Raw genomic sequence first — 12479 nt, forward strand, 5'->3', positions numbered from 1 at the left:
GATGAGATGCCATATACAGTATGTCTTATGCCCTGTACACACAGTCGGATTTTCCGCCGGAAAATGTGCAATCGGAGCATGTTGTCGGAAATTCCGACCGTGTGTGGGCTCCATCGGACATTTTCCATCGGATTTTCCGACACACAAAGTTTGAGAGCAGGCTATAAAATTCTCCGACAACAAAATCCGATCGCGTCAATTCGGACTGTGTGTGTTCAATTCCGACTCCCAAAGTGCCACGCATGCTCAGAAGAAATTCCGAGACGGAACAGCTCGGTCTGGTAAAATTAGCGTTCGGAATGGATATAGCACTTTCGTCAGGCTGCAATGTTCAAAATTGTTTAACACAGCGCACTCTCTTCTTCTTTATAATGCTAGAAGAATGAAATAGTTTTGCTGCTGATATTCACACAGACTAATCACAAACTTCTTTCTTTATTATTGATCGTGATTTCATCAATATGTTTTGATTTGTCACATCTGACAAAAAAGATTTATCTTTTTGGTTTGTATTGTTTTCAACCCTGATCGTGTTTTTAATTTTTTTTAATTTTTTGATTTTACATCCTGAATATTTTTGGGTGTGTTTTGTGTGTCAAGTTACCACCACACCATTATTATCCTGTATTATTTAATCTCAAGGAGATTGCTTGGTGTTGGTGTCTCTTGTTAATTTCACATTGTATTTTTGAAATGTACCTGCCTCCTCACAAACAAACTGTCCTTTTTGATGGAAAGCACACATAGGCAATTATAATTGAAACACAAAATCCTTTATTAAGGGATCAGAACCAAACAAAGAGGGAGGCAACGCTGGAGAAACGGCAGAAATTGGCGAAGCTTTTGGCCCCCAGGGCACACATCAATTATTTTACTGCAAAATTGGTGGCCTGAGTAGTCCATATCTAAGGGAGTGCAGTCTGGTCCAGAAGTCCAAGAGATCCTGAACAGCAGTAGATGACATGTATGTGCCCAGTAGGGATGAGCTTCGAGTTCGAGTCGAACTCATGTTCGTCTCGAACATTGGCTGTTCGCAAGTTCGCCGAACAGCGAACAATTTGGGGTGTTCGTGGCAAATTCGAATGCCGCAGAACACCCTTTAAAAGTCTATGGGAGAAATCAAAAGTCCTAATTTTAAAGGCTTATATGCAAGTTATTGTCATAAAAAGTGTTTGGGGACCCGGGTCCTGCCCCAGGGGACATGGATCAATGCAAAAAAAAAGTTTTAAAAACGTCCGTTTTTTCAGGAGCAGTGATTTTAATAATGCTTAAAGTCAAACAATAAAAGTGCCTTTAAATTTCATACCTGGGGGGTGTCTATAGTATGCCTGTAAAGGGGCGCATGTTTCCCGTGTTTAGAACAGTCTGACAGCAAAATGACATTTCGAAGGAAAAAAAACATTTAAAACTACCCGCGGCTATTGCATTGCCGACAATACACATAGAAGTTCATTGATAAAAACGGCATGGGAATTCCCCACAGGGAAACCCCGAACCAAAATTAAAAAAAAAAAAGATGTGGGAGTCCCCCTATATTCCATACCAGGCCCTTCAGGCCTGGTATGGTTAAGGGGAACCCCGGCCAAAATTAAAAAAAAAAATGACGTGGGGTTCCCCCTAAATTCCATACCAGACCCTTCAGGTCTGGTATGGATTTTAAGGGGAACCCCGCGCCAAAAAAAAAAAAAAAAACGGCGTGGGCTCCTCCCAAAAATCCATACCAGACCCTTATCCGAGCACGCAACCTGGCAGGCCGCAGGAAAAGAGGGGGGATGAGAGTGCGCCCCCCCTACTGAACCGTACCAGGCCACATGCCCTCAACATTGGGAGGGTGCTTTGGGGTAGCCCCCCAAAACACCTTGTCCCCATGTTAATGAGGACAAGGGCCTCATCCCAACAACCCTGGCCGGTGGTTGTAGGGGTCTGTGGGCGGGGGGCTTATCGGAATCTGGAAGTCCCCTTTAACAAGGGGACCCCCAGATCCCGGCCCCCCCCCCTGTGTGAAATGGACGTCACAGGGAATGCCACAGGGAAGTCCCGTCATGTCCTGTGCGTCAGAGGGGGCGGGATCACCAGGTGGCCTCACCCCCCTGTTATTTAAGAACCGTCAGATGAGGAGTCGCCGTCACACAGCGAGAGCCTCCCTCCATGCCAGCATGGATGCGGAGCGGCCCGGAGAAGAAAATGAAGAAAAGAAGAAGAGAAGAAGGAAGAAGAGAAGAGGATGAAGAAGAAGATGAAGAGAAGAGCGGGAGCCTCCCCCCATGCCATGGGTGCGGAGCGGCCCGAGGAGAAGAAGATAGAAGACGCCGCGGAGGAGATGCTGGACGAGAACGCTGGAGGAAGAACCAGAAGAGCCAGAAGAACCAGAAGAAGAAGAAGATGAAGGAAGATAGAAGAAAGAAGAAGCATTTAAATAAAGGAATTGTCAAAAACTGTCTCTTGTCATTTTTAACATTTTTGACAGTTTTTTAGTGAAAGGGTAGGGGTAAGTACCCCCTTACCATTTCACACGGGGGGGGCCGGGATCTGGGGGTCCCCTTGTTAAAGGGGGCTTCCAGATTCCGATAAGCCCCCCACCCGCAGACCCCCACAACCACCGGCCAGGGTTGTGGGGATGAGGCCCTTGTCCTCATCAACATGGGGACAAGGTGTTTTTGGGGGCTACCCCAAAGCACCCTCCCAATGTTGAGGGCATGTGGCCTGGTACGGTTCAGGAGGGCGGGCACACTCTCGTCCCCCCTCTTTTCCTGCGGCCTGCCAGGTTGCGTGCTCAGATAAGGGTCTGGTATGGATTTTTGGGGGGACCCCACGCCTTTTTTTTTTTGGCGCGGGGTTCCCCTTAAAATCCATACCAGACCTGAAGGGTCTGGTATGGAATTTAGGGGGAACCCCACGTAATTTTTTTAAAAAATTTTGGCCGGGGTTCCCCTTAATATCCATACCAGACCTGAAGGGCCTGGTATGGAATTTAGGGGGACTCCCACGTCATTTTTTTTTTTAATTTTGGTTCGGGGTTTCCCTGTGGGGTATTCCCATGCCGTTTTTATCAAGGAACTTCTGTGTGTATTGTCGGCAATGCAATAGCCGCGGGTAATTTTAAATGGGTTTTTTTCTTCAAAATGTCATTTTGCTGTCAGACTGTTCTAAACACGGGAAACATGCGCCCCTTTACAGGCATACTATAGACACCCCCCAGGTACAAAATTTAAAGGGATATTACACTTTTATTGTTTGACTTTAAGCATTATTAAAATCACTGCTCCTGAAAAAACAGCCTTTTTTAAAACTTTTTTTGCATTGATCCATGTCCCCTGGGGCAGGACCCGGGTCTCCAAACACCTTTTATGACAATAACTTGCATATAAGCCTTTAAAATTAGCACTTTTGATTATTCATGTTCGTGTCCCATAGACTTTAACGGTGTTCGCGTGTTCGAGCAAACTTTTTTCCTGTTCGCATGTTCTGGTGCGAACCGAACAGGGGGGTGTTTGGCTCATCCCTAGTCCCCAGGCTGTGGTCACACAAGAGCCTGCATCTTTTGTCAGACCAGACTGAACCCAGGGCCATCACTCTCTGGTCTTCCTTCCACACTTCCTTCCACGCTGTGGCTGTGGTGGTGGAGTTGTGGCAGGAGGAGGAGGAGGATGGTCCAACTCACACAGGTGGGTTTTGTGTGTGATTTCGCCCCTCACCCCCTTAGTTAGTGTTTTGTAAAGAAGGTCCTCACACAGGAAGCGTTGACCCTCCTGCATGCCCTGCAGTTTTGTGGCAGCCATGCAGGCAAAGACCTCTTCACGAGTGGGGAAGGCTCTGAGGGACGCAGAAGCCTCCTGAATCAGCCTGCATGTTAATCCCCTTCCTGGGTCTTTTGGTTGGAAGGCGAAGGGGAGGAACCTGCGATTCTGTCAAGCTCCTACTGGGCCCGGCCTTCTCCTGGCTGCCACTTAGCCCTGCCTCCTCCTGGCTGCCACTAACCCCCGCCTCCTCCTGGCTGCCACATTCCACAGCCTCCTCCTGTGTGCCACATTCCACAGCCTCCTCGTCCTGGCTGAGTTCTTCCTGTGCATGAAAAAGGGAAATCATTTTAGTTTTTTATTCATCAATCACACACAATTTTCACCTCATGACTGTTGCAAAGTGAATGTTAACAAATATAACTGATGATCATTCTGAGCCCAGCATTTTTCATTCTTGTCCCAATTATTTTTGCCCACTACTGTCTATTGATATGTAAAACACTTTATTAAATCAGCAATTAGTGATCAATAATAACATCTAGTAAACATCATTTATTTATTGACCAGAAATCTGTAGAACAATGCTATACCTGGCTCCAGCTGGGCTCCTCCACTTCTTCCTGGCTGGAAGTCCCAGGTTGGACATCGGAAGCCTCAGCTGGGGTGGAAGATAGGAAGGAAGGAAGAGTGGAGAGGGATTCCCTGACTCCAGTCTGGTCTGACAGAAATCGTAGTCTCTCATAGTACCACAGCCTGGGGACATAAACGTCATCTGCTACAGCTCCGGATCTCTGGGAATCCATGACCTTCTTGCGCTCCCTAAGATATGTGCTCCTCAGGCCACCAATTTTGGCTTTTAAATAGGGGATGGTTGCTGTGGGACCACCGGCTTCACCAACTCTAGCAGTTTCTCCAGCGCTGCCTGCCTCTTTTGTTTATTATTGTATTGGGGGTGTTTGACCTGCCACAGATAGGGCAGCTCCCTGTATTTGTTTATGAACAGGGGGAGGAAGTTGTGGTCATTGAAGCCATCCATTTTATCTGCAAGACACAACAGAAGACAAACCCTATTGTCAGACGAAACTCTCCTAATCTTGTTACAATATAGGCCTCAATCTAGAAGCAGTATAGGCCCAAGTTTAGATCTTACCTTCATTATCATCATTGGCACCTCCGATACTCCTTCCTCCGCTCACAGATCGTACGTACTACGCACGCGTGTTTCGCTTTATACACACTACGTATGCGTGAAACTCTGCCCGCTCCTGATGTTCTTTCTAGTCTATTCCCCGCCCCTTCTCGTTTGTCGCAGTGGGAGAAGAACACATGGCGGAGACACAGCAGGTGCATGCTAATTACAGCAACGAGGAGGAGGAGGAGGAAAGCCTGGAGCCAGAAACATCCCGATCCCAGAAGAGACGATTTAAGGCCTTAAATATGTCCTTTGGGGAGATGTTGGAGATGGTCAACATCCTGAAGAGGACCGACTACGATGGGAAGTATGGACCTTACCCCAACTCCAATGTCAGAAAGGCCAAGATCATGGCAAAAGTAGTCAAAAGTCTGCAGAAGAATTTCGGGGTACGACGATCCAAAGATCAGCTCAGGAAGCGGTGGTCAGACCTCAAAATCAGGGAGCACGAGCAGTACAGAAGGATCAGGAGAGTGCTGCAAAAAAGTAGTAGTTGTCCTGTGTTCCTATTTATTTTTATTACGTTTGTGCCACTCCATGTGCTTTTCTTTACAGTTGTACAGTTTACACTCAGCAGCTGTTTACACATCTGGACGCTGGAGCACTAGTGGGGGACACCAGAACATCCTTTTTATTAAGGGGCCCACACAGGTGTTCCAGTGTATACTATAGGGGTGTCTCCATCTGTGAAGCTTGTACAAAACAGGTAAGTATTCAAGCTTGACAAAGGAAAACAATATTTCTTCATTTTGGAACTCTGCCAAAATAGACAATTGTACCCCACTTCCAAGCAATGTTTCATATTCCTCTTTCTGTCATCAAATATCTGTGTGCTAAGTATACCTATTTTTTTTACATAGGGGAGAAAAGACTCAGAGGACATCACTCAGCAGAAGAGACAACAGACCCCCCACTTCATGAAGAAGGTGAAATCCCCCAAAGCCAAGCAGAGGCGGAGGAGGAAGGAGACATGGTGGAAATTGTCACCACAACAGGTGAGTGTCTGCGACCACAGGCTCAGGTAAGAGATGGATGCCGGCATATTTATAATGGTGTGTTTTTGTTTCTCTATTTTTAGGTGTTTGTGATGTTGTGGATCCAGGTCATTTCACCAGTGAAAGTGCACAGATCCTGATCAGGGAGATCATGGGGTGTAAAAGGGACTTGAAAAACATCAATGATGTTAAAAACAAAATGAAGAACATCATTGATGTGTAAGGGAGAGTTTAAAACACCTCCAAATCCCTTCCTTTTTTGTGGTATTTGTAAAGTAAAAATTTTTAACATTTTTTGCCATTTTATAGAAAAGCCAAATTTTGAAGATGCACACAGTGTGTCAACATGTGCTATCTGCCATCACGGGAGATCAATGTAGGTTTTTTGGGGGTGCAACCCCTTCCTCAATAATAAAGTAGTTGAGAGGAAGGGGTTGCACCCACAAAACACGTCCCTTGATCCCCCGTGATGGCAGCTAGCACATGTTGATATTCGGCAATTTGTGTGCATCTTCAAAATTTGGCTTTTCCAGGGGTGACTTCACCCCATCTGAACACAATATCAAACACAGTTTCTAAATACTCATGTCTGATATTGCCTTCAATTTCTACAAAAGTTGAACTTTGTAAGTTCCATATTTGTGTATTTCTTGTTTGTTTGAAACATGCCTGTTTTACCTTAAATAGACATTTCAATATTTATTAATGTTACCGAAAAAATTGTTATACAAGAAACATGGTGGTTTGTTTTAAAAACCTTTTAGAAATGAACATGTGATTGTGCTGGTATTAAAAAGATTGATAATCAAGAATGTGTGGATTTTTGTTTCAATGCTCCTAAAATTTTGTTAAGGTAAAATTGGTGTTTTCAGTGACAATGGGGGTTATTTCCTAAGGGCAAATCCACTTTGCACTACAAGTGCAGTTTCAGTGCAGGCTCAAGTGCACTTGTAGTGCAAAGTGTATTTTCCTTTAGTAAATAACACCCAACAGTGCTTTTTAAGGTTACACAATCACAACAATTTCAGGACTCCCCACATTTCTGTCAGGGTCAGCTAAAAGAAACACAAGCAGTAAATGTCACCAAAGATTTTAGTAGTTAAAATGATTTGTTTATTTTAAAAAGGTATCAGACATTGTCTGGCATATTGATGGCCCCCCTACCCGCAAAGTACTCAAGGTATCTAAGACTGACCTCGCGGGCACTCGGGGGGCAAGCCAGGACGGCCACTTTCAAGCGCCATCAGCAATGGTTCATTTACTTGAATTCCGGCCTCAGGCCCAACTGAGGCAGCATAGTTGGCAGAATTTCACCTTAAAAAGTTGTGGAGAACACAGCACGCCAGGATGATATGATTCAGTTTATACTCCGCCATGTGTATGGGTGTAAGAAATAGGCGGAACCGGCTGGCCATGATTCCAAATGTGTTCCCCACCACTCTTCTGGCTCTGGCCAGCTGGTAATTAAAAACCCTTTGGTACGGGGTGAGGGTCCTCATCGGGAATGGCCGCATAAGATGCTCCCCCAGCACAAATGCTTCATCTGCAACGAAGACGCATGGGAGTCCTTCCACATTGTCTTCTGGAGGTGGCAAGTCCAAGCTGTAATTCTGGAGATGCCTATAGAACTCCGTCTGGGTGATGACTCCAGGCATTCTTCTCCACGTCCACATACAGGAACTCGTAAGTAGCCGACACCGCTGCCAACATCATAATACTATTGAACCCCTTATAATTATAATAGTATAACCCAGAGTTGGGTGGTGGGAGGATGTGGACGTGTTTCCCATCAATTGCCCCTCCGCAGTTAGGAAAGTCCCACTGCTGGGCAAAGTGGGAGGCCACAGTCTGCCATTCCTGTGGGTTGGAAGGAAACTCCGGAGTAAAACAAGAAAAATAAATTAATCATTTTGCACATAAACAGGGAAAGCAGATTAGACACAAACATTCTTGGCCAACATCACTATAACATTTATTATAGGGAGTATTTAAAGACAAAGGTATAAGGTCCACCTATCAGATTCCTCCCCCATGGGCCATTTGTAAAATTTTATGGGGGGGGGGATGTTTTGGACAGGTAACCATCTCCACTTCATTGAGAGATGAATGCCTAATGTGTATTACTTTGGCCAGCCCCTCCTTACTTTACACTGTTGGCAGCCCACTGGACAGGTAAGAAGTGTCATAATACAAAGAGATAAATACACAGTGTACACATTTTAGCACATTTTTACATTCTGCTATTACCTATCAAGATAATAATAGGATACAGAAACTTTAAACAGTACCATTTAAAAGTATTCAGGCAGGCCCTTGCACTATATGCTTTGGGGAATTCATCCATAAATCTGACCACTAAAGAGGTGGGTATAGTGTGTATGGGTTTGGCAAAGTCAGCAGAGAGAGGATTGTTATCAGCTGAGTTAGCAGTTGGGGGGGGGAGGGTTCCAAATGATTTTGGGACACCAAAAAAAGCCTGTGCCACTCTGCCTGAATTTAAAGCACAAATCACATTTTTACACATTTTAGGGGGTGTTTGGGGTAAAGCACTACTATGGAGCTAACAAAATACATTGTTAAGTGACTACACGAGGTGAATATAGGGCCAGGAGAGCATGCTGGGGAGGTAAGTGAAGGCAAATTTGTATGAAGGACAAAAAATGTTAAAAAAAAAAACAGCATGCATGAGGACTAAGGGGACATTCACAGCATATTACAATCATGGGAATGAGGTAAGTAATACAACATATTAACAAACATTATATACAATAAAATGTGATGTTAAAAGATGAAAATCTTACCTTAATATAGTCCTTCTGCAGGACCTGGATGATGGCAGAACCGGTCTCTGGGATAATGATCCCCAGAGCCTGGGGGGAGATGCCTGTCCAGAACTTGAGGTCCTGCAGACTTCTCCCCGTCGCCAAGTACCGCAAGGTGGCGACTAACCTCTGCTCCACAGTGATGGCTTGCTTAATGCAGGTATCCTGCCTGCTAATATATTTGGGTCAGCAAAGCCAACAAACTGTGAAATACGGGGTCCGTCGTCCGGAGAAATTTCCTGAAATCATCAGGATTATTCTCACGGATCTCGCGGAGCAAAGGCATATGACAGAACTGGTCACGCTGGAGCAACCAATTCTTGGTCCATAAACTCCTCCCCACCCTGTTCATGGACTGGACTTGTGTCAAGGTAAGAACCCCAACACCAAGCCCCCGCACAGCACGAACTATATGAGGAGTACGTATAAGCAACATGGCTAGAAAACGGTCGGCTGCTTAGAACGAAGTAACAGAACGCACTGAAGAACAGCAAGGCCTGTGAAGAGCGACCTGAAAATCAGTAACAAACGAACACAACAACAAGTCAATTGTATTCGCTGCACGCACTGAAGGCCAGATACAAACCCACAAGCACAAACTGAACAGCAGAAAATGATCTAAAAAGCACGAATCGTCTCTCACCAAACTTTTACTAACACGAGATTAGCAAAAGGAGCCCAAAGGGTGCTGCGCTTGGTTCAGAACTGCTCTTTTCTAGTCTCATCGTACATGGTGTACGTCACCGCGTTATTGGCGATCAGAAATTCCGACAACTTTGTGCGACCGTGTGTATGCAAAACAAGTTTGAGCCAACATCCGTCGGAAAAAATCCATGGATTTTGTTGTCGGAATGTCTGATCAATGTCCGATCGTGTGTACAGGACCTCAGGATATGGAACAAACATATGCTGCAAACCAGCTTTGAGGCAGAAATGAGCCAAAATACAGAAAAAAAAGTTGTGTCAGAGACAAACCATGAAGCTGAAACAGTACCATGTGCCACAGAGAACAGAGCAAACATACAGTATGCCACAAGCCAAGCATGAAAGTGCATAACTGCTAAGACAAATGAGGCTGTTGAGGTGCTTTACCATGTGCTCTACCAAATCCAGGAAGTTTGGCTTCTCTTCTGCTGAGCTCTCCTCCGCCATCGCTCACTTCTGCCAAGGCCCTGAGATGTGTGCACCAGAAAAGAAGAGCCATGCACTGGATATGACAACACCTGCGGTAACTTCCGCACACCAGTGGTAACTAACCACACAGATTTATGTATTAAATACCCCAAAAAATGACAAAACACCACATGCAGTATTTTAGTAGATTTTTTTTGTGAATTATACTTTTTCTTTTTTTTTTTTAAACGGTGAGTGGTATTTTACTGAATTTCTTAAAGCGGTAAATAAATCTTTGTGAATGGAGCCCAATGAGACCATTACATAGATAACAATGGCCAGAACTAATTAAATTGGCCCTGAGATCAATTATGTTGAATGCTGATTTAAGAAAGTTACTGTAAACCTAGAAAAGGGGCAAAACAAAAGTCCCTCTATATATGAACAGGTGAAAGGTCAGCAAGATGGCACTAGGAAAAATCACCAGGAAAAACTTTGCTGAAAAACTGAAACCCAAATTTATATAGAAGGCATAGAAGGCAAATATCCAGTGCAGGGATAGCTGGAGAACAAAACAGTGCACTGATGGACACCAGTCATCCAGATCTCTTTGATGTGTAGGTCTGGTCCCTTTCTTCTCGCTCTGTCATTGCCATTGATGGGCAAAAGGGAGACCAGGGGTGGTAGGAGTGAAAGGCCAATCAGGGATATAAACCTGAGGCAGTTCAAAAGTACCTAGACAATTTGGGAGATCACCAAGTGTGCAGAACACAGCAGATTTTCCTTCATTATATACTCATAGTTGGAAGGGGAAACCCCAGGAATACTTGATGTGGTGATCCTGTAGTAGTTGAGCGAGAGGTTTCAATGCTTGTCTCATGGTGAGCATTTGGTCAGAGAGAAGCATGGCCGGTGTATCATTAAGCATGATGGTACCCTGTGTACTAGCTGCATACATTTTTTCCTTAACCTTGCAGAAATGAGCTCTACATAAGATATCTCTCAAAAAGGAAGGATCAGGGTTCCTAGAGCCGGAGGTGCAGTGAACCCAATCTAATTCAATGTGTGCATCTTTAGGTTTATGGAGAAGTTGATTAAAGATAGATGTAACCACAGAAGCCAGGTCTTTAGACTCCACTGGCTCATGCACACCTGAATTCTAATGTTGTTATGGCAGTTTCTATTTTCTATTTTCTATTTGCATTCTTGAGCTCAGAAATCTCCTTCTTATAAGTATGTTCTATGTGCTACACATATTGCTCAAAGTCCATTTTGATAGGCAGAGCTTTCATATAGGATTCCATGTCCCAACTATCTCTGGGGCAGACACATGCCTGAAAAAGGCTTCTAGATAGGGGGGACATTCTTAATGACCCACCCTGAGAGAATGGTGTGTGGCAGCAGGAGCTCACCTGTAGAGGTGACTGAGGCTCCAACTGGGAGAGAGAAGAAGGTCCCAGTGTCAACTTGGAGCTGTGCTGGTGGGAGGCAGCAGCTGATGATTGGGTGAAAAGGAACTCTATGTCAGCAGTGGAGGGGCCAGAACCAAGCTGTCTCATCTCCCTTGATAACTGCAAACAAATACTCCTGGGCAATGGTGTGACGTCGGGTAGTCCATCTCTCAGGGGAAAGTTGCTATGGCCTTGCTGCCCTCCAAGATAGGGGATATCCTAGTAGTCATAGAACAAGAAAGAAAAGGAGGGTGCACCAGCTTTGTGCATTATCCCAAGCAAATTTATTAATAAAACCAGAATAAAATACTACTCACAAACATGTGGAGATAAAGCAATTAGCATAGCCACCTGATCTTGGTGATCAGTCCAGAACCAATAGTCTCCAGATAGCTATGGGTTCTCTCTGAAGAAGAAGCTATGACTTTGAAACACGTCATCAAGCAGCAGCCCTAATATCTTTTCCATAGCTATCTGGAGAATATTGATTCCGGACTGATCGCCACGATCAGGTGGCTATGCTAAGTGCTTTATCTTCACATGTTTGTGAGTAGTAGTATTCTGGTTTTAATAATAAATTTGCTTGGTATAATGCACAAGGCTGGTGCGTCCTCCTTTTCTTTCTTGTTCTGTCTAGTCTCCCTGCTCTGATGTTTGCCCATAAGAGCAGTGGAGTGAGGTATTTACCTAGCAGCTGATCCTGGGTAAGCCGCTGGGAGCAGCTGGAAGAAACGTCTCACTGCTCCATCTACAAAGCCACGTCGTCCAGATCAGTAATTAAGTGAAGAAATAATAAGAATGACAGGCTCATTTGCGGAACCTTTCAAAATGAGTCAATAAGAACGCTCATATTTCTATACTTATTATCACTTGAAATATTTACTGACTAGTGACTACCAAGTCCAAAATTGCAGTTTGTATTCTCTATTTAACCTATTTAATCAATACAACTGAAAAACAAAGGAATTGTAGACTACAAACCACCATGCAGAATAACGATCCAGTGTCATAATAATTCAGGAAATTGTTTCTCGTTTCTCATTACAAATTGTATTATATATTGTACAAAAGTCACAAATAAAAGCCCTGGTATAACCTCAATAAAGCACCAATTTCTGCATATCCTCCGAAAGTCCATTTGTCAAATACTGACAAAATCATCAGTA

Source organism: Aquarana catesbeiana, linkage group LG02 (genome assembly GCF_042186555.1).
Source record: "Aquarana catesbeiana isolate 2022-GZ linkage group LG02, ASM4218655v1, whole genome shotgun sequence".
Classification (NCBI taxonomy): Eukaryota; Metazoa; Chordata; class Amphibia; order Anura; family Ranidae; genus Aquarana; species Aquarana catesbeiana.